Raw genomic sequence first — 23150 nt, 5'->3', positions numbered from 1 at the left:
ATTGTTGTAGAAAAAACACTGGTAAATCGACGACAATGGACTGAGCGGTAGAGAATGGACTACAATTTTGAAAGTCTATTTCTCAGACACCGGTTTAGAAACAGAATGGAAAGGAAGGCTGCAGCTTGACATGGCAGTGGCCACTGACACTGAGGGGGTGGGGAGCGAGACCGGAGAGATCGATCAATAAAAAGAAACAGCAACAAAAATATATCCCACCTACTCCAAAAAGTTACTCCACGACCCAAAGTCATAGAGGACAAATAAGCACTTTTCCAGGAGGGTATACTTGACAGGGCTTGGAGGCAGGGGCCTGGAGGCACCTTTGGGCCCCTCTATGTGTGCACGACATGCCAGCTCCGTGAGTCACTACCGGAATACGGAACACTTTGCTGAATACATTGCATGAAGGGAAAGATGTCAATCCTGTCAATTACACATTATTTGATACACAAACTAGACAGTATAAATACACACATAAAGAAAGAAAGAAATATACTCACCACTGTTCTCCCCTTAAAGATGCACAAACAACGATTTCCTTCCATTCTTTTCAATTATTTTGATTGATTTCACACCAGCACTATGGACAATAAACTGTGATATGTGATACAACCCCTGTATCTCCCTCAACTCCCACCCGACCCTCACATACCCATTAACCCTTCTTCAAACCAAAATTCCTCCCACTAGCTATGTGTAACCAGGTGAACCTGATGCATTTTACTGTTTGGTGTTTTTTATTTGGATTTTAGTGTGCCGTGCTTTTATTTAGAATGTTTTTAGATTTGTTTGATTTTTATTCTTTGGTTTGCAATGATTTTATTTAGCATGTTTTTGATGTGTTGTAAATTCCCTTAAGTTTCCCCAGCTAGTTGTGTTTTATCTGTCACAGGTGTGCTGATGACCTAATAAGCCCTCGCCTCATGGCAACAGCAGAGCAGTTGGATGTTGGTTCAGTACAGGACGCGTCTATTCAAAACCCAAACGGTGCATGCTTCTGCGTTCGCGTTTTGCGCTCTGATTGGCCACTGATGTTTCTGGTCGCACCAATCGTGTGACTGCAAGTTCTTTCGCCGGTTAAGCTTAGGCACTCTTTCGAAGTTGGTTAAGGTTAGAGTTTGTCTTAGAGCAGGGCGATAGAACGCCCGCCCTGATTCCAAACTCTAACCTTAACCAACTTCGAAAAGAGTCGCCTAAGCTTAACCAGTGATAAACTAGGCATTAGGTAGTTTGCTGCTGGTCAAGGCGGAAATGGGCGCGTCACGCGATTGGGCACATGGCACATGACCAGAAACGTCAGTGGCCAATCAGATCGCACCAGAAACGGCAGTGGCCAATAAGATTTGCAAAACGCGAACGCATAAGCATGCACCGTTTGGGTTTCGAATAGACACGTACAGGACACCTTATTGTCTTGTCGTTTGATTCCTGTAGTAATTCTAATGTATGGTTGACCTTTCTTGTGTATTTTGGTTTGTGTTCCTTCCTGTGCTGAACCAACAAGGTATGTGAAGCCACTGTCTCTTTTTATAGTGTTTTCAGTTGTTTTAATGGGTCCTACTAATCACCACAAAGTACCCCAAAATACCCCAAAGTAGCCCAAAATACCCCAAAGTATACCCCAAAATACCCCAAAGTATACCCCAAAATACGCCCCAAAATATTCCAAAGTACCCCAAAATACCCCAAAATACCCCAAAGTCCCCAAAAATATTCCAAAGTACTCCAAAATACCCCAAAGTACCACAAAATAGGCCAAAGTATACCCTAAAATACCACAACATATCACAAAATACTGGCTCAGAGGTAGAGCAGGTCAACTAATTGTAGCAGGGTGGATTATCCCTGCTTCGTGGGAACGGGGGTGCACAGCCACTGGGTAGCGAGACACAGTAGAGCTCCGTCTGACTGCACCTTCGTCTTTGGGCCTGGAGCGTCAACTGGAGGCCGGCAGTGGGAGTGGATGGGGCCCGGGATTTACCAACCTGGTCTGGTACTCTGGTCTTCCTCGCCTTTCCAGGGCGGTCAGCAGTACTCCCCAACTCGCTCTCACTTCCCCCAATACCTCCTTTAATCCTCCCACACCTAGTGACTGAATTGTAAATAAATAACTTAGTTCCTCCCGCAAGCAGTACCCTCCCTCGGTGACATTAGAAACCTTATAGTGGAAAGGGGGAAGTTGGATAGGTGGTGGTTAATTGTATTAACGTTACCCACACCAAAATAGTTAATAATAGGCTCAGGAATGGACACGCACACAGGACTCCCATCTACTTTCCTTATCCTTATTTGTACTGTGCAGTTACAAATAGTCAATGGTAAAGGGTGGTTCTATGTCTATTTCAGTTGTGCTTCCATCTCTTGTAACACTTGTAAAATACACCCACACTGTATAGAACCAGGTATTGCCGACCCAAATATAATATACTTCAATGTGCTTGACTCATCACCCACGTCTGGGTTAGTACCAGGGATAATACCTCTCTCAGGCTTTACTTATATAGTAGTGATAATACCTCTCTAAGGCTTTACTTATATAACAACAGGTCTGTAACCTCCCCACAGGGAAAGGGTTAAGTAGATGGGAAAATATTATTAAAGAACAAACACGTTATCACACTCAAAGAAAATGAAAAAGGTGGGCCCACTTTACCAAACAAAAGTCCTATACTAATGGCGGCATGTAATGTTTATGGGGTACCCCTATGAACTGTAGTTAGCAACATTAGCTTCGCCCGTAGGCCGCGCCACACTGTGTACTGTGCAATAGGATCCTGAGCACCGAAGCGCCAGTGTACTCAACCAAGATGGCGGCCTCGCCGCACCACCACTGTCCGGGTGGTAAGATGGCGTCAAACGCTCTCGTCCCAGGATCTAGCAAGCTGTGTTAGGCAGAGGGGGCAGTAGCGGGCTGGAGGCGCGTGCTGGGTGATGGCGACCTCTGCTGGACGGGACGAACTCCCGTGCTAGGCTGACAACCGCCGGTGCAGAGCAGATGTAGACCGCCGGCGAAGACAGGCTGCTGGCTGCCGGTGCTGGGTTGACGCGCAATAATAATCTGGGGCTACCTTAACTGAAGCTACTCTGTGGGTCCTAAACAGCCCTCCTGCTAGCCGAAACATACAACAATGCAGGGTGCCTCTAACCACCAGTCCTCTTCAAGCCACGCTGGCCGGGCACCTCACTGGAGGGGATAACGTTAACATAAGCCAACTCTTGGCTATACCGCTTTCTTCTAGGATAACTCGTTGTATCACTAGGGTTATTCAGTGGGGACATGCAACACGCTACTACGCTTGTATTTCTAGTATAACCCGTAATATATATTCAAGTTCAATACGTTCACCCGTGTGATCCACTACGGGGCTCTTCCAACGACACGACCAGACAGGTCCAAGTCCAACGTCGAAGAGGCTGGCTCTCCCCACTTCCGTTTCAGTTGACTTGCTTTTCCTCTATGCCTCTCTCGAGCGCTCCGCCTGCCACCGCCGCCCCCCTGCTGGTAACGCCAACTAGCCCCACAGGAAGAACTGGGTGGATGAATATGATTCAGTTTACTGTTTATAATCCATATTCCAGCCGGTGAGAGAAGGAGAAACTCGCGTCATTGTTCGAGAGAATATCAATGGAAACTATTAATATGTCTTTGTGCACAAAGGGGAGATAAAAGGCAAGTCAGCACTTCTGAATAATAGTCACATATTCAGGGTGCTACATAATGATCATATGGTCAATGGTTTGGTGAGTGGTTTGAATCCCAGCTCCTTCTGTTCACATGCCGAAGTGTCCTTGGGCAAGACACTGAACCCCAAATTGCTCCCAATGAGCAGGCTAGCACCTTGCATGGCATCTGGCTGCCATTGCTCTGTGAGTGCATGTGTGAATTGGTGAAGGAGAGGCAATTATAAAGCTCTTTGTGCAGGTAGCATATTTAGCAACAGAAATAAATATCAGTGAGGACATAGGGTCTCATTCCCAAATATTTTCCAAAGAGTTCTCTTGGAAGACTTATCTTGGAACCGACTGAGACAGAATCAATGACAAGTTCACTCCGAGTCCCCAACGTGCGGGGAAGATGTCTTAAGTGTCTCAAACGGTCACAGCTGTGATATCTGCGTTGGGGAATGGCACCAGTCTGAAACGCGAACGCGCGTCCCGGTGCAGGTCATTTGCCGCAGCGCGCGCACACACACACACACGCGCGTGCGCGCGCAGTACTGTATAGCCTACGCAGTATAGGCTTATTATTCCATTAATGACTTGTTTCATTAGGAGAGCAGCAAAGACACACTGTGCTGCCCGCCCTGTAGACCGTAGTACAGTCCACCATGCAGTCTGCTCATGGTACGCCAGACTCTGGCGGCCTTAATATGTGTACAGTACTAGACATTTACATTTACATTTAGTCATTTAGCTGACGCTTTTATCCAAAGCGACTTACAAGTTCTGTGCGACAAGACAGCAAGAAGGGTATAACTCTATCAGCTGAGTAACAATGTTCATCAAAGTGTTGCGTGTTACAGTGTAGGTTAGTTTATTAGGACAAGTGCATGACATTAAGGTTAGTCGGGGTTAGATTTTTTTCTTCTTCTAGAGTCTTGTGTGCGCCAGTATGGCCTACGTGTCTAATGAATGAACAGTAGGCTTATATTCAGGGCCGCCTCAGGGGGTGTGCGAGCAGTGCGGTCGCACAGGGCCTCGCGGGAAGGGGGGCCTCGCACATTTTTTTTTTTTTTTTATTTATTATTATTTATTTTGTTTGCGAGGCCCCCCTTCACGCGAGGCCCTTTTTCATCACAGACCTAAAATCTAGTTTTGCTTATATGCTTATATATTTCACATTAGACACGTTTGTAGAATGTGTCTGACTTGTTCCTGGCTCTGCGGCTCTGCAGACTGCAGATACACTATTGGAGCTCTGGGGCTCTGCAGCAGACATACTATTGGTTTCAACGAAGGGAGGGGTTACATGTGTACAGTCGGCCGGCGTGCGTCAGCTGCGTCTGACTATTTCGCGCGTGCAGCATTGGAGGTTATGCCAGCCAAGACGAAGAGGATGGTCGTTCGGCAGATGGACTGAAGATGAAAGTTGTTGCATGTTAGAAAGTTCAGTCAAGCTAGCCATGTCGGCTTAGCTAAAGGCAGGGACAGCTAGTTAGCTTTAGCTACGTTATAATATCGAGTGCTAACGTGTGGTTCAGTCGGGATAGCCATGCTGGCTAGTAGCTTAGCTAAAGGCTAACTAGCGTTAGCTAACCTAGAGAGAGCGTGTGCAGCATTGTTATGCCAAGATGAAGAGGACGGTCGTTCGGCAGATGAACTTCATCAACTCCACGCGGTTGTCTCCATCCTCTTGGACATTTGGTGAGTTTTTAATGCACTCTATTCTATTCCCGCTGTGGAGATATCTCTCTCTCTCTCTCTCTCGGGCCGGCTAGCTATCGTGGCTACGTTATGTTGGCTAACGTTATGTGGAGCCAGCGGGCCGGCTAGCTATCGTAGCTGACGTTCTGTTGGACCAGCGGGCCGGCTAGCTATCATAGCTAACCTTATGTTGAGCTAGCGGGCCGGCTAGCTATCGTAGCTAATGTTATGTTGAGCTAGCGGGCCGGCTAACTATCGTAGCCAACGTTATGTTGAGCTAGCGGGCCGGCTAAATGTCGTAGACGTTATGTTGAGCCAAGCGGGCCGGCTAGCTAACGTAGCTAACGTTATAATGAGCAAAGCGGGCCGGCTAGCTAACGTAGCTAATGTTATATTGAGCCAAGCGGGCCGGCTAGCTGTCGTAGCTAATGTTATATTGAGCCAAAGCGGGCCGGCTAGCTAACGTAGCTAACGTTATATTGAGCCAAAGCGGGCCGGCTAGCTAACGTAGCTAACGTTATATTGAGCCAAAGCGGGCCGGCTAGCTAACATAGCTAACGTTATATTGAGCCAAACGGGCCGGCTAGCTGTCGTAGCTAACGGTGTGTACCTGGCTACTCTATTTGCAGTTAGCCTAGCTTTTTCCTAGTGCAAAAGCTAATGGGGATCCTAAATAAACATAAACATAAAGCTGATGTCGGCCGTTGGCTCCTTACTACTTTGTTTTCTCTGGTATAGATCCTCTTCTCTTTGGATTTAAGTGTTGATCTTTGTCCTTTTGGATCTATGTATATTCATGTTGCCTTTGAAGTTATCTTTTCCTTCTGTTTTGTTCTTCCATTAAAAGTTGAATATCCTTTAGGGGCTCATTGTAGCTGTCTTGCTTATCTCTCTCTCTCTCTGTCTGGACCACAGACCCATCTCTCTCTCTCTCTCTCTCTCTCTCTCTGTCTGGACCACAGACTCATCTCTCTCTCTCTGGACCACAGACTCTCTCTGTCTGGATCATCACAGACTCTCTCTCTCTCTCTCTCTCTCTCTCTCTCTCTCTCTCTCTCTCTCTCTCTCTCTCTGAGCATTGCATTGCTTATAGTTGTCAATTGTGTCGGTCAGTTCATTGCAATTTTTCCTTCAGTCACATTTAGTTTTATCCTGCACCTGGCCTAAAACAGGTTGGATGTGCACACAGCTGCTCTACTGTGTTTGTAGCAGAGCAACCATACCTGAAGCCTTGTAAACAAAGACATCAACACTAGAGTGTGTACTTCTATCTACACAGTACAGCCAAGGCATTCCCATTGCTAGGCAAAAACTCCACCTGTTTTCTACACTGCTTCTTCCCTTGCTGGATTTTCTGCATTACTGCCACTTGTACATGTGTGTTGTGGAGAAATGTGTACAGTGTTACAAAGCGATAACACTGTATATTGACTGTAGAACGGGAGCTCTCTCTCGCTCTCTCTCGCTCTCTCTCTCTCTCTCTCTCTCTCTCTGTCTTGCTATATGTTGACTGTATCATGCCCAGCCTCGGGCAGCGCTATTATTTAAGAATATGTTGACTGTATAAAAAAAGAAAATCTCGCACAGGGCCTCGCATTTCTCCCAGGCGGCCCTGCTTATATTATTCTAGTTACTTGTTTCATTAGGATTTAGTAGATACTATATATGCTCTGCCCTACGTACAGTATAAGTACAGACTGTACTTATACACTAATTGAGTTGTAAAGGCCAGAACAATCCGTTTCATCAATGGGAAATTGGGTGCCGAGGTTCAGGGGTTAAGGTTCATACCAAAAACTGTCCTAAGCGTGTTGGATATTTGACGCCGGAAATCAGGACCAGAACATGGTTAGCACACATAGAAGAGAGGTGGACTAGATCAAGACTATGGTCACATTGGTCATCGGGTAAGGCACTCCAATTTCCCTGCTCCAAAATCTGCTTCAGATGGGCTGTCGGATCAGAGTTAAGGGAGTCAATGGAGTTACAGTAAATTATGGAGATGGAACAGTTCTGGACACGATCCAAAGCTCAAGGAAAATCAATCTGGGACCTGGGAGGGTGATTGGGGAAAACGGGGATATTTAGATTTAATTAAATGTCTAATTTGAAGGTAACGGAAAAAATGGACATTTGAGCAGATCAAAGTTGAGGGTTCTGTGTAATCAGTGAAGACTCCTTCCTAATAGAAATCTTTGATATTAAGCCCTTGTCACACCAGATACGAAAGGTGGGGTCGGAGGAAGAGACCGGGAATAGAGGATATTTAAAAAGCGGGGATAAAGTAGAGGGATTTATGGAGTTTGAAATGTTTACAGAATCCTACTAACAAAGACAGTGTAAATGGACTAAATGGACTGCATTTATATAGAGCTTTTATCCAAAGCGCTTAACAACTTATGCCTCACATTCACTGATTCAGTCACACACAGACGGCGTGTGTGTGCAAGGTGCCAACCTGCTCTTCAGGAGCAATTTTAAGTGTCTTGCGTTGTAAGTGTCAAGGACACTTTGACGTGCTGCCCGGGAGGAGTGGGAATCTAACCAAAAACCGGGAACCTTCTGATTTCTAGAGGGCCGCTCTCCCTCCTGAGCCAGTGTGCACTCAACGACTACAAGTCCTCCAATCGCAACTGTTGCTTCTCTAAAGCAACGGTTGTGATTGGATGATCAAGAAATGAGAGGCAGGATTTGAGATACAGTAGGTCATGTAATTTAGTGGATGAGTATTACACTGTCTTCATAGACTTTGTAGACTAAACCACTATACTAGACACGCACTAATGGTGGATGACTGATAGCAGGGTATGTGACCGCAAATGGCCCCAATCTTCAATGACACTTTTTTCTGACCACACAACTGGTCAAATGGTTCACCGCATTCTTAAGACAACCTCTCCACGCGTTGGTGAATCCCGGGGTAATTGTTGTCGGCTTTCTCTTGCAACCTTCTAAGGAGGGTGTCGTAAGAAAAATCTTAACTCATTCACGGCCAACCACGACTATAGTCAGGTTATCTCGCCAACGGCTGAGCGCCAAAACCCGTTTTCTCTTTTATTCGATTTTAATATCCTATACACTCTCACGGACCTCTGTGTTACCATTGGAACTCATTCTGAGACCCCAAGAGTGCAATACCGGCCGAATCCTGCTATGTGGCAGTATTGCCTACCCTTTGAAACCTTATTTCACACTGTGTGTTACATTTATGGTCCGGGCAGAGAATTTAGACCAAGCTAAGTGAATCGATTCAATACTGGAAATCGCGATCAGACAATTGGAATATTCTTTTTGGGATACCTCCTAGTAAAGGTAAGGACTATGACATCAATCCTACTTTGATCCAACAATGATTTCACATCGATCGCAACGCTCATATGTCACATACTCCAAAACGTATGCCGTTGCTGACGATCAGAGCATAAAAAACTACCCCCCCCCCCTTTGATGCATTCATGATGAAACATAATACCTATTATATACCTTTGATTTGGAAATGTCCCGGCGAGCACTATTAATTGAAAATGGGGGACCCTGATGTAAACAAGACAAACGTCTTTCTCTGGTCTGCATCCCCTTAACAATTGTATTTATTGAGCCGTACTGTATTGTACCCATTCTGCAATCCGTTAAATAAAATTTTCAGGGCGGCTAGGTGGTGTAGTGGGCAAGGCTCTCGCCATCAACGCTGGAGACGCTGGGTTCGAATCCAGCTCTCGGCGTTGCTCGGCGTTGCTGGTCGTTCATACTAACACAATTGGCAGTGTTAGGGGTGGGAAAGCTGATGGGTGGGTCCTGGGCGTTGTGGACAGCGACCCCTACAGTTCGGTCGGGGCGCCTGCACAGCGAGGGTAGGATCTGGAGGGAGGTAGTGTGACCTTCCACACGTTACACTCTCCCGGTGAGAATCTGCGCTGCCAGGCTGGCTGCCGGCTGGCTGCACATGCGTCAGAGGAAAGCATGTGACAGTCTCCGGCCTCCCGGACCAACAGTAGTGGGGAGTGTAAAAACAACCAGGAAGGGGGTTGTGAATTGGCATAACGACTAACAGTGGGATGGGAGAAAAATCGGAAAAAAGGAGGGGCGAAAATTCACCTTTAGCTAAATTCACATAGTGCTCCATAACGCAGCTTCCAGGAATTAGCCAGGATCACTCTGAAACTATACAATATTCATCACAGGATAACACGCGAACGTATATGAAAAAATGAAAAGAAATTACATGTTGGACGGGAGATAGTGACTGTCAAATGAGCCATAGTATTGTCTCTATAGCTATAATATAGAATATAGATATAGCTCTGCAAACATCGTGACGCACAGTGAAAAGTGTTGCCCATTGACTACAAGGATGGATAAAATGGCTGGCGCTGAAAGTGTTAAGACAATGTTGGAGAATGAAGTCCACTGCCTCCCTACACATGTATATTACATACAGGTCCACTGGACCCCAAAGTGTGGAAATTGTAGGTGAAAAAAGTAAATTCTTTATAAAAAGGTTCACTGTGTACGTTCACTGTCTGCCTCCACCTTGTTTCATTTATATTTTTCAAGACAAACATGATTTATTTCATTCATGTCTTGATTATAATGGATAATGTTTATTTTTTTTATACAAAAAATGTATCGAATTTATTCAAGACTTTATAGTTTATTAATAGAAATTAATCGCATTTTAAACACATCAATATTTGTAATTTTTCAATTAAAATGCATTTTGGTACAGCTGTTTCCTCCTAGGAGTGGATCACAACATAGCAATCGGTGGAAGATTTGGTGCCTCAGAGCTATTCTTTCCCGTATGGTCCATGCCCAATATACACGAGTAATTGCGATCGCCATGGGATCGACTGGGATTTATTCATTTTGGAGTACTTTCTGACTGAGGTAAGGTCTATCTTAGGTAACCTGCTGGTATTTTTTTAACGTAAAACATGCTTCTGTACCAATCAGTGTTGCATAGTCAGTGATGGACTATGAACAATGCCTGTCAAATGAGCCATACTATAGTCTCCATAGCTATAATACAGAACAAACGATGGGTCTGCAAACATCGCTAAAATGGTCAATAACGCTGGCGCCAGTGGGTCTCATTCCCGAATGAAGTTACGACAAAAAATTTCGTCTTAGCCAGATTTCGGCCCATTTAAGACATATTAGGGCTGGGAGTGGGAGTCCCCAAATTTTCCTGAGATCAGATTTGATCGTGGCTGAGAGCAGATTTAAGAGTGCTGAGGAGCACTCTTAAATCTGCTCTCAGCCACGATCAAATCTCATGATTGATTGACTAATTTAAAATTTCATTATAACTTGACAGACTGTGTTCTCATAGTGATTCCTTCACGTCAACGCTACAGGCCTCCTTGGAATTAATTACTTAATCATAATTAAAATAAATATATATAATATTTGTACGATAAGAAATTACGCATTTGATGTCGGAAAAATAAATAATATGGATTCATCTGATCACAGGGCAGCTGCTTAACCATATCTGAACCATCTATTTTGGACAAATGTATAATTTTAATTACTCAGATATTCAAACACAATTATGCAATTATTGTGAAATTATTGAAAATAATAATTATTTAATGCCTTCTGTGGAATTTGTATTTCTTATTTGTTACACATCTGTTTTAATGATTAATTATATACATTTGAAAGAATGCAGGTCAACATGCAATGTATCCCATTGATTGGTATACAATGGGACAAACCTTTGTTTGATTGATTGATTGATTGAAAACTTTATTAAAAGATTGCAGAATGGGTACAGTACTGTTTGTGATACAAAAAGAGTCCAGAAAAGAGAGTACATTTGACGTAGAAACTGTTGGAGGATGTTGGGTAGGAGGGGTGGGTGGGGGATAGACTTACACTGTACAAGCAAAACTGTACATTGGAATATTGACAAAACCATACTTGGTCATTTACTGTACATTGGAGGGGGTTGATATAGCTATAAACCTGCATTCCTTCGAATATATCATTAATCAATTAAACTTATATTGAAATACACTATATAGCCTATACACCAACACTGAAATGACAGTGGATAAATAAATAAGAACTAAAGCTAATCAGTGGAAATAGACTGCATTAATATTCCATAACAAGTCTTGTGTGCACCTACGAATGAACAGTAGCCTATAGGCTTAATTATGGAATAATAAGCCATACTGCGTTCATTCATTACGGCATTACATTAATCTAGTTTTGATGGCGCGCAAGCGTGATTACGAAACCTAGCCGCATTTCTCGGAGACGCTCTCTGATTGGCACTGACTGACGCTAGGTTTCGTAATCACGCGGCTCGCAAGACCACAAAGCACTTCCGCCATTCCATTTGCACACAGCTGCGTCACTAGTTGCCTTATAAGGAGCTCTGGAGGCGTTGTTTTGTATGCAAATTACCTGAACGGGAACGCGCTTTCGAGTTTAAGACAGAATGCCATTCTCCAAACAGATATCAGATCATATAATTTGTGCAACCTTTTCAGCCACTTAAGACATATTACCAGCACGTTCAGGACTCAGAGTGAACTTGTCATTGATTATGTCTCAGTGGTTCCAAGATAAGTCTTCCAGAATATATCTTTGAAAGATTTTCGGGAATGAGACCCATTGAGTACAGATGGGGAAAGGGCGTGGCACCCAATGAGTTAAGCAGCAACATCTTGTTTATTAGCTACACAGACCAACGCAATTCTTAACAAAGTGCAGCACTTAGGAATAATATATATATATATATATATATATATATATATATATATATATATATATATATATATATATATATATATATATATATATATATATATATATATATATATATATATATATATATAGCGCTGTAAGGGACCAAGCAGCCAGACAAGGAGGACACAGTGGTTTTGGTAAAAAATAAAGGTTTTATTTTACCCATTTCAAAAACAGCCAAATAATAAGGGTTTTATTTACCCATGCAAATACATAATTTAAATATAACATAAATGGTCCAAATAATGCAGCAGGACCAAAACAGACCTGAACAGAATGGAAGACAAAGACAAATGAGAACTCAAAACTATATATAGGCCCTGGCCAGATACATTAACTTAAGTGGGCTAATTGATCATTAATATTTTACTAAATAATATCTTACAATTCTGATTAATCTAATAAACAATAAACACACAACACCACTACCAAACAACCTATAATCTTAATTAATAAGGAAATAAGGAAACTAAATTACAATACAATTAACCCCCCCTGACATTTCCCGCAACATGGTTCAGTCCACCACCTCCATCCGGCTATTTAGGGTGGACCAGTCGCAGCTGCTCTGTTTGCCCATGAGCGAGGACGGCTGGCTGCAGAGTTGAAGAAACAAACAATGAACGACATGCATGCATTTAAACCATGCAAGTCAAATAATAAAGAATGGATATGATATCAGTACGCAAGTCTGTGTCGTGTGTAATTATGTGAAATATAAATTGTGTATGTGCATCATGAATGTAAACGTGTACAAACAATAACTAAACAAACAAACAATAAGGGCGAGGGAACAAGTTAATATGTGTGGGTGCGGCGCACAGGCGCATCCGTCACATACTCCCCCTCCTCTGGAAGCTCGCTGGAACAGCAGGACAGTTCTGACTCAGCACGTCAGTGAGGAGGGCCGCCCTGGCAGAGTAGTTGGGCACATATATATGATGATACCAACCTGACACAGCCTACCAACTTGCTCAACCATTTACAATAACATTTACTTCAATAAAAACATAAGTGAAGGAGCCCCATGAAGGAGTCTCATTTCCTTTTCCCTATCCTGTCTCATCAAACCAAGAGTTGATGAGACAAGCAGGTTACTGACTAGCCCCTTTCGTGACTGCGGTTTGCAAGCCTGGGGCTTTTGTGACCGCAGTCACTTGTTTATGTGACGCGACCACTTTAGAAAATACCAACCAAGCATGAATGTGTGGATGACGTTGTGTCAAAAACATATCAGATATGAATTTCAAAGATACCCATGCGTACAATATGGGTTTAACACAGCTTTACGGTGGGGTCTGGAAGCTCGGAGTTGCTAATAAACAGTTTAAAACATTGTTAGGAAAAAAAAGTGGTACTCACAACGAACTTTGGCAAGATGGCGTCTTCTTCTTCTGCAACTTTTTTTGTCGCATGCCTGGTGCGTCCAGCAATCACTGCGCTCCCTATCCCAAAAAAGTTGCAGAAGAAGAAGACGCCATCTTGCCAGAGTTCGTTGTGAGTACCACTTTTTTTTCCTAACAATGTTTTAAACTGTTTATTAGCAACTCCGAGCTTCCAGACCCCACCGTAAAGCTGTGTTTGACACAACGTCATCCACACATTCACGCTTGGTTGGTATTTTCTAAAGTGGTCGCGTCACATAAACAAGTGACTGCGGTCACAAAAGCCCCAGGCCTGCAAACCGCAGTCACTAAAGGGGCTAGTTACTGACCAGTCTGTTTGAAGAGACATTTTCACCAGTTAAGTACAGTCTATTACATGATGGCACCATGCAGCTTCCCATCCAGCTTCAGAACACAGCCTCCCTTTCACACATGGCCTTTTGTAGTTCTCCCCTTCAGGCATAACGGCTCTTCAGGGCCAAGACACTACGCCCCACACAGGGCTATGGGCCGTCTCCGCTGGACTTCCTAGTTATGCTGCATCTTGGACACCGAATCTGCGGTCGTCTTTGGCAGGACCAGAACAGCTACCCCCACTTTTTAGGGTTTTCCCAGCTGTCCCCGAACCGGGCTCCGCTGCTCCTCCACAAGACACACCAGCAGCTTCCACCTGCCCCCATCATGCTGGACCTTCCTTAGCACTGGTTACATTACTTCTGGTACATCAGACTGCTGCCCGGGGTTTGCTCCACCCCTTCCTCCCGCATCTTCTTCAGGGAAGCAAGGGGAAAAAATGCAAAAAAAACAAACCACTGTGTACTCTGCGTGCTGATCCCACCGCTGTCACCATTTGTAAGGGACCAAGCAGCTAGACAAGGAGGACAGTGGTTTTGGCAAAAAATAAGGGTTTTATTTTACCCATTTCAAAAACAGCCAAAGAATAAGGCTTTTATTTACCCATGCAAATACATAATTTAAATATAACATAAATGGTCCAAATAATGCAGCAGGACAAAAACAGACCTGAACAGAATGGAAGACAAAGACAAATGAGAACTCAAAACTATATATAGGCCCTGGCCAGATACATTAACTTAAGTGGGCTAATTGATCATTAATATTTTACTAAATAATATCTTACAATTCTGATTAATCTAATAAACAATAAACACACAACACCACTACCAAACTGAACAACCAATAAACTTAATTAATAAGGAAATGCATATAAGGAAACTAAATTACAATACAATAAACCCCCCCTGACATCTTCGGTCAACCACCCCCATCCGGCTATTTAGGGTGGACCAGTCGCAGCTGCTCTGTTTGCCCAGAGCGAGGACGGCTGGCTGCAGAGTTGAAGAAACAAACAATGAACGACATGCATGCACAACCATGTAAGTCAAATAATAAAGAATGGATATGATATCAGTACGCAAGTCTATGTGTTATGTGTAATTATGTGAAATAGAAATTGTGTACTGTATGTGCATCATGAATGTAAACGTATACAAACAATAACTAAACAAACAAACAATAATGGCGAGGGAACAGTTTATATGTGCGGGTGTGGCGCACAGACGCATATCCGTCACAAGCGCAAAGGACCTTTTGTAAACTCAAGCACTTTCGATACTTAATTTCACATTTTTTCAATATTCTAAGTATGAACAAACCAGACTAAGAAAAAAATGTTGGATCTGCTCTGTAGAGCACCAGAGCACTGTTAGCCCCCTCTTCATCCTCTGAATCAGAGTCTGAAGCAAACAGCAGGAGGCGCGTACTAGGGATAAGGTTAGCCTGTTAGCTCTATCATCCACGGTAGAGCTATATGTAGCATTGAGGTGATACCATAGGCTTGAAATGCTCCGGTGATATGCAAAGTTTTTGCAAACACAACCGTTCTCATATCAACACTTCCATCTGTTTTTTTTATATCTAAATTTCCCATTCAACGGGCAACGCAGCGTCAACTTTTCAACTTTAGCCTAAAACTCACCCATTACACGCTGTGCACCTGTATAAACGGTATGCCTGGAACTTGTCCACTGAGAAACGTTCCACGGTGTCTGGACTGAAATCAAATGATGAATTATGAATATTTTTTACGTAAAATGTTTTCTGTAGTTAATTAATCTAAATGAACGCGATAAAGTCCCAGCCCTAATTTTTACATTAATTGTTGTGGCTTTATTGTTTTTAAATCCCAATAATGTTGTGGGTAAATGGTAAATGCCATGGCTGCATTTATATAGCGCTTTTATCCAAATTGTTTTATAATTTGTTCCTCACATTTTACCCATTCACTCACTCATTCATACACCGATGGCGGAGGCAACCATGCCAGGTGCCGACCTGCTCACCAGGAGCATTTAGGGGTTAAGTGTCTTGCTCAAGGACACTTCGACATGCTGCCCGGGAGGAGCAGGAATCGAACCGGGAACCTCTGGATTTCCAGACGACTACTCTACCTCTACTACTCTACTCTGTCGCTCGGGTCCACCAGACCTGTGAACACTCTGAGTAACAATGTGACCACCACACAAGGGTTAAGGTTAGGGGTGGGATTATGGTTAGGATTAGGGGCGGGTTATTGTTAGCACTAGGAACAGGCTTACTAATGGGCTCTATATAACCGTCAACCTCTTCAAAATCAGATGGCCCGAATGTGGGCTGTCACGCACACTTACTCACGCAGCACTCTTTGCTCTCGTCTGCCGGCTCCGGGCTACGTTTCTCCCGATCATTCAATACAATGTTGGAAAGCTAAACTTCCCGCCGTTCGATCAACTCACCTACCACTTGACCTATTGCATGCTTCCAGTCTCGAGTTACAAGACGAAACATCCGTCTTTTGACAAAGCCATTCAGACAAGTGACCACGTCCGGTTGTGAAGGGTCCTGAATGGACCAGTCACCTCTGATGGCGAAAATGATTGACCACCTTTGTAGCCAATGGAATTCTTGAGCCACGGCTATCCCATGCGGGGGCTGATCGCAACGAGAAATGGGTAGTAGAAGCCAGGGAAGTCCTTTTGACTAGAGCCTCGGAATCAATGGAAGCAGATTTTGGATAATCATGACAAATTAACGCTGGTACACACATTACAAAAACCTTTGTGAAACACACATTTTCCGTGGGATTTATAGAAACTTTGGACCTGTACTAGATAAGACTTCAGGCTATGGAACCGTTATGTTTTCCAGCTCCTACCTCTCAGCTGGAACTTACAAACAAGCATCTGGCAACCACTAAACAGAAATGTGAGTACACAAAACTTTTACTTCAGTGTGTTCAAACCTCTGTTACTCTATTTCATTAGCACTCTTCATTGTTGTGGAAGAAAGTTCAGAATGTTCCCTTTCAAAAGAGACCAGACTCATGCATGTGTTATAAGTATAACATATAATAAATAGCTAATTACTTTGGGTATGCAATCGATTTTTTTTAACTAGCCCCATTTTTGCCCCATGCATAAGTTGTTAAAAATGGTGGTAGTAAGAATCAAGTAAATGGCCTAATTCCCTCAAAGCACAGGCAGACACAAGTGGATTTCTTGCTACAGGTTTATTGAAGCCTTGTTACTCCAATCCACCTCCATACATACAAATATAAACATACTAACAACTAACATAAGCCATGTTAGTTTAACATAAAATAATAACATGCACAGCATGTGAAATAACACTTTACCAAAGTAAAATACAAAACAAACACTAAATTACAAAATTGCATGCTACACAAAGGGGGAAATCTTCACTTCTCCGTTCTTGTAACTGTCATATTAATTAAATGATAAAACGTTCACAAAGCATAATGCCGACCATCCCTGCTGCTTGCTTGCAGATGTCGCAAATCGCAATTAGTCCCAAAACACACGAGAGCAGCCCAACGGGACACTATATATAACTGTGAGACTTCAAAATAAAGGTACTATAACTTGTAGCAAATTAAATAACAAAGACATACGAAATGCAACATAAATACATTCTCAAATATTACATTAGGCTTACAAAACGTAAAGAACATAAAAATTATGTAAACCATATAATGGCAACAGTTACACTAGGAGAGGTTACTTTCACACTGATAACAATGGTAGGATATACTGTAACAAAGTAACAATAAATCACACATGAAGTCATAAGTTAACCTTTTTTGTGGGAACAGTTCCACCATAAGGCCAAATGTCACAGGACAAACATATTTGTCAAGCTTGGTTTTTCTTCTCGTATGTATCCATGGTAAACATAAAAATGGCAGAAATATCTGATGAATTGTTAATGGTGTGTACAAAACATCAGTGTACAAACTCTCTCACAACTTGTGCAGTTTCAAAGTCTCATTTGTCCATCCACATCCTCAGTACTTCACAAACACATGCTTTCTTGCTAAAACCTTGCCTTGCAACAGGACTTCCTAGTTTCCAGTTCTCTTCTCATTCGAGTAACTTTCTTGAAATTACTTACAGTAGATGCACCATATGGCTAGTATCCCACATAATTCAAGCTACTCTTACATGATCAGAGACACTGTTCATTGTGAACACTTTGATGAATTACTGGAATGCGACACGCAGATTATGCAAATCAGTTACTGAATGATTATGAGACTGAAAAACTGGGGGGGAATACCGAAAGTTCCATATGAGCACGATTTGATTAAATGACCAAGCCCTGCTCTGCTGTTGGCTACAGAGTACACATCATTCTTTACCAAAAAGCCACCGCTCTAGAGTGGAACAGACGGGGTTGGGAGGGCTACTTTGCAAATGTAATCCCTTATAGATTGCTAATTACCTGCTTCGAGTTATAATCAGTAACAGAATCCATTGGATTACATCAACTGGATTACACTAATCTATACCAAATTACTGAATCTGATTATTTTTTATTACTTCATGATTACTCTGCCTCCAAAGTCTATGTGAAGCTAAACAGAAAAATGTATTCTGGTTTGATTTTGTTTTGAAGACTAGCTACAATAATTCTAATTATACTAATGTTTACATCTACCGGTATAATCTCACAATGATTAGTAATCACACGTTTGTTTTTTTCTTTTCTTTTCTTTCCCTGATTAAAAAAGTCTTTACTGTTAGCATAACAGATTTACCTATTTTATTAAAAAAAATCATGAAAAAAATATTCATAATACTGTAGTCCCAGTTACATGAAACGGTCACTCCCACCAATCCCGGTAACAGATAATGTGGTTATGGTTATTGTGCTGCCACCACAGCGCCACATGTTTATTTTCCTAACGCTCCACAGACGATGGCAGTGATCCATCCTGGTAGCCAGGGGCTGAGCGACAGACTCCATGCAGGAGGGAACCCCAAGGTAATCATTTGCATTCGTTTTTTTATTGCAACCATTAGGGCTCCCCTGCCGGGCCTCTGCACAAAACCTGTGTGACAGACCCCATGTTTTATCTTGGAGTCAGGGGAGGTATGTTTGCCGGGAGCCAACCCCAAGAATACAGTAACTCTACCCTGATAAAGAAAACACGCTGGCAATGATGCATCACAGAGGCGCCAGCAGCTGTGTGGGCCGCGTTACTTTCTGTGCCCGGCGTAGTTGTACTCGACGAAGGCCAATGAATAATTTGTCGAATTAGCAAATTAGCCGGTTTTCATTAACACTGTCATCTTCTCTGGTAACCAGACATTATTATTTTAATCTTTGTAATAGCCGCACGTCTCACATGGCACAGCAGATGGTATGAAAGGCCCAATCAGTGATTCAAGCGTAAACGGGTAGCCCCCGATACGAAAAATTAAACAACAGATGTTTTCATTTTCTAGCTGAATGACTGAGCTCTCCATACAAGGACACACACGACACAGCTAAACATGAGTTTTTAAATTGTATTTGCTGTGTTTTGTGGCTGTAAAATGTTTGCTTATGTTGGTTATGCTTGTAAAACTGGGGTAAAATAGATCTGTATTCCGCTTCATGATGGTTGATACAAATACAATACAATATTTATAAAGTGGATCATACAAGGGGGGTCATACACTTAGCACTGACTGAGAGTACATATTACAGTTCTACTTTGACAAACATATTTACAATTAGCATTTTATAATGTTAATAATATGAGAGTCCACATTACAGTTCTACTTTTGTTTTGATGTGAAAAGTGATGCTGCATGCATAAGATGACTGCACTTAGCACTGACTGAGAGTACATACCGTAATTCCTCTAATAGTGACCGGTATTCAATTACAAACCGGGTCTCTATTAATGGCCGGGTGCGCTCTTGAGCTAAGCAATTATAAGCCGACCTCCTAATACAAGCCGGGTTACTAATATACTGAGCTGCATACTGAGCTGCTAAGGTAAAGTTACTTGATTTCACTTTGAAAACGTTGAAATGACCAGTGACCACCTGTAATTGCACTGTTTACTATTTCATACAGTACTTGGTTTCAATAAATTAACCCAGTACATTTGACTGGGTTCAAACTGACACAAAATGTTGATTTATTCATTATGATCTGTTTGATAGAAATATAGGCCTCTCTCTTATACATGCCTCCTCCTAATAAAAGCCTGGTACCCGCTACAGTTTAAGCAAATACAAGCCCGGGTCACTATTAGAGGAATTACGGTATTACAGTTCTACTTTGACATTGCATGTAATTAGAATACAGGCAAATAAAAGTCATTAAGTTTAAAGTACAATCTTGGCTGTCTTTTTCTCTCAACGCTTCAATAGGTAGATCTTGCCTTCACCAAGGCCGAGGTCAGTGATCTTGGGCTTAAAAAGGTTGGTGACCACTCCACTGCCCTATAGAATCTTCCAAGAAGTGTAGTTCTGAAATATTCCAACGCTGATCGACAGCTATGCATGTCCTCTACTAAATGGCTGCAAAAAGACTACAATTCCCATGGTTCAAAAATATCCAAAATGGTCGCCCTCGCTAGACTAGACTTGTCCAAATCGAAAAGTAAAATCTATCTAATGACACTTTTAACCTATTGCTAAACTAACGTATTGATGATAATATACATTCTACATGCTGTTGTGACATGTTAGTGATGTTAATACTTGAATACGTTTGAAATTTAAATCGCAAATTTTATACAACAGTCAAAAAAATATTGATTAATGACCAGATTTTTGAATTTCCCCAAGGGGATCAATAAAGGAATATCTTATCTTAGATGGCATTTCGGGTGGAACAGATTTTAAACAATACAGAATATACAGCACTTCTTGGTCTGTAGGGTAAGCACTTATTCCCTCCCCCCATAACATTTATGGAGATGTCAGTGATAAAAGTGTCTTTCAAGGATAAGTGAGCTCCTGCACTGATTATTATAGTTCAATATTCAATATTTGATCACCAAAAACCCCCAATAAGCATATACATTTTTTTTTGTATCGGGCTCGCGCGCTATGCGCGCTCGGTTATAACACACACAGGTATAGTGCCTTTTTCAGCCTTTGAGCATCTGCCCCTCTAAAGTCCTGTGCACGTCCCTGGCCGGGAGCAGATAGGGGCTGCGGCGTGGGGCCGCGCCCAGGGGACCAATCAAAGTGCTCCTGTCCGTCTTCGTCAGGGAATGCGACAGCGTTAGTGATCTGTTGTGCATGTTTTTCTATTGGGTTTATCTTATCGGGAGGGGAAACCCTTGCGAGCACAGGGAGAACATGCAAACTCCACACAGAAAGGCATGGGAGATATAACCACCTGGGTACCTGGGAACGTGGAAACCTCGTCCCTAAGCGGGAATCCAATCCTCGACCTTTCTAGCTGTGAGGTGACAGTGTTAACCACTACACCACCGTGCCGCAGTAACCGTGCCCAGGTGTAGGTGTAGCTGTCTACCAGGTGTAGGTGTAGCTGTCTAGGTGTAGGGGGGGGGGGGGTAAATAATGCCAGAGAAGAGAGGCAGCCAGAACAAAGGTGAAAGGAATGATCAAGCAAGGCCAACGTCCTGACCTTTCCTGGCCCCCTGACAGCGGCCGGGGCAGATCACAAGTGTGCTTGAATGGTGAAGCTACATACCTGCGTATCAGGCTCCACAGCTCACCCAGGGGCTACCCTACGTCCCTTTAATTATCCAGGGATCTTTGGCGTGTGCAGCCCTGCATTAAAACAGCCTCTTACTCAGCTTTATCCTGTGCAATGAGGGAGAAATAAATATTCCCAAATCAGCCTAATAATTACACTGCTGTCTCTCTGTAAATACCAGCCAGGATGGATATTGCTTTAACCCTTTCAGGTGTGCAATCAAACCCGTTGTGATTAGAATTCTGAGAACATCTTATTAGATGGTTTCAGTGGAATTGCATTGCTAGGAGAACAGCTTCTTGGACCCAAGTTTGTCGGGTATCGATAGTAGCAAACACTGCAACCAAAGAAAAGAAGAAATGGGCATTATGTCACTGTGTAGCACGTGAACGCACATCAGTGTCAAGTGTGGAAACTTTACATTTGGTCGACATTGAGTTGAATGCGATCAGCCATCTCCTCATTTATGACCTGCCATTTAAAAAGGTTATTACCTCAGATGTCAGAATCATCAGCAATTTACTGCATTGTTAACTAGCTAACGTTTGATGTATTGGTTGATGTATATTTCATCATATAGGTATAGCTTGTGTCTTTTTTTTTTATTATTTACATCTCCCATAGGCTTCAATAGAACTGGCAGAATTCTGGTATTCTGACATAACAACCCTTCCTCCTCCTTTTATAGTTTCCTTGACTGCAACAGGAAATAAAGTTGGGTCAATTTAGAATGTTTAACTTGTCAAGTTGAAATATAATTCTGAGGAGACGTTTGAAATAGAGAGAGAGAGAGAGAGAGAGAGAGAGAGAGAGAGAGAGAGAGAGAGAGAGAGAGAGAGAGAGAGAGAGAGAGAGAGAGAGAGAGAGAGAGAGAGAGAGAAGAAAAGGGACAACCAGTAGGACATATACTGTATATACATGTACCATGTTTTACTCACCGCACCATCTCCTTTATTTCTTTTGATATTTTATATTGTTTGCTGTTTATGTCATAATTGTGCTTTGGCAACATTTGTGAAATTTCATGCCAATAAAGCTTTTTGAATTGAGAGAGAAATGCTTCTAGAGAGAGAGAGAGTGAGAGAGTGAGAGAGTGAGAGAGAGTGAGAGAGAGTGAGAGAGAGAGAGAGAGAGAGAGAGAGAGAGAGAGAGAGAGAGAGAGAGAGAGAGAGAGACCGAGAGAGACCGAGACCACGGCGGGTGGGTGTAGCGAGAGAGAGAGAGAGGCGGGTGGGTGTAGCGAGAGAGAGAGACCACGGCGGGTGGGTGTAGCGAGAGAGAGGCGGGTGGGTGTAGCGAGAGAGAGAGACCACAGCGGTTGGGTGTAGCGAGAGAGAGAGAGAGACCATGGCGGGTGGGTGTAGCGAGAGAGAGAGACCACAGCGGGAACAGAATAGATTGCTTGAAAAACTCACCCTAACGCAGATTCAATGGCAAAGTTGGAAGGAGACGACGTCGACGCATTTTCATACCGTGGAGATGAAAAGTACCAGTCCCATCCATGATAATAATAATATAATTAATAATAATTTAGGACCTGCTCCGAGGTCATCAATTGGCACACATGCGATGCATGCATGCAATTCGTATCTGCGATTAACCCATCCC

Source organism: Notolepis coatsorum (genome assembly GCF_963971535.1).
Source record: "Notolepis coatsorum genome assembly, chromosome: 12".
Taxonomy (NCBI): Eukaryota; Metazoa; Chordata; class Actinopteri; order Aulopiformes; family Paralepididae; genus Notolepis; species Notolepis coatsorum.
Note: the sequence above shows the minus strand (reverse complement) of the source record.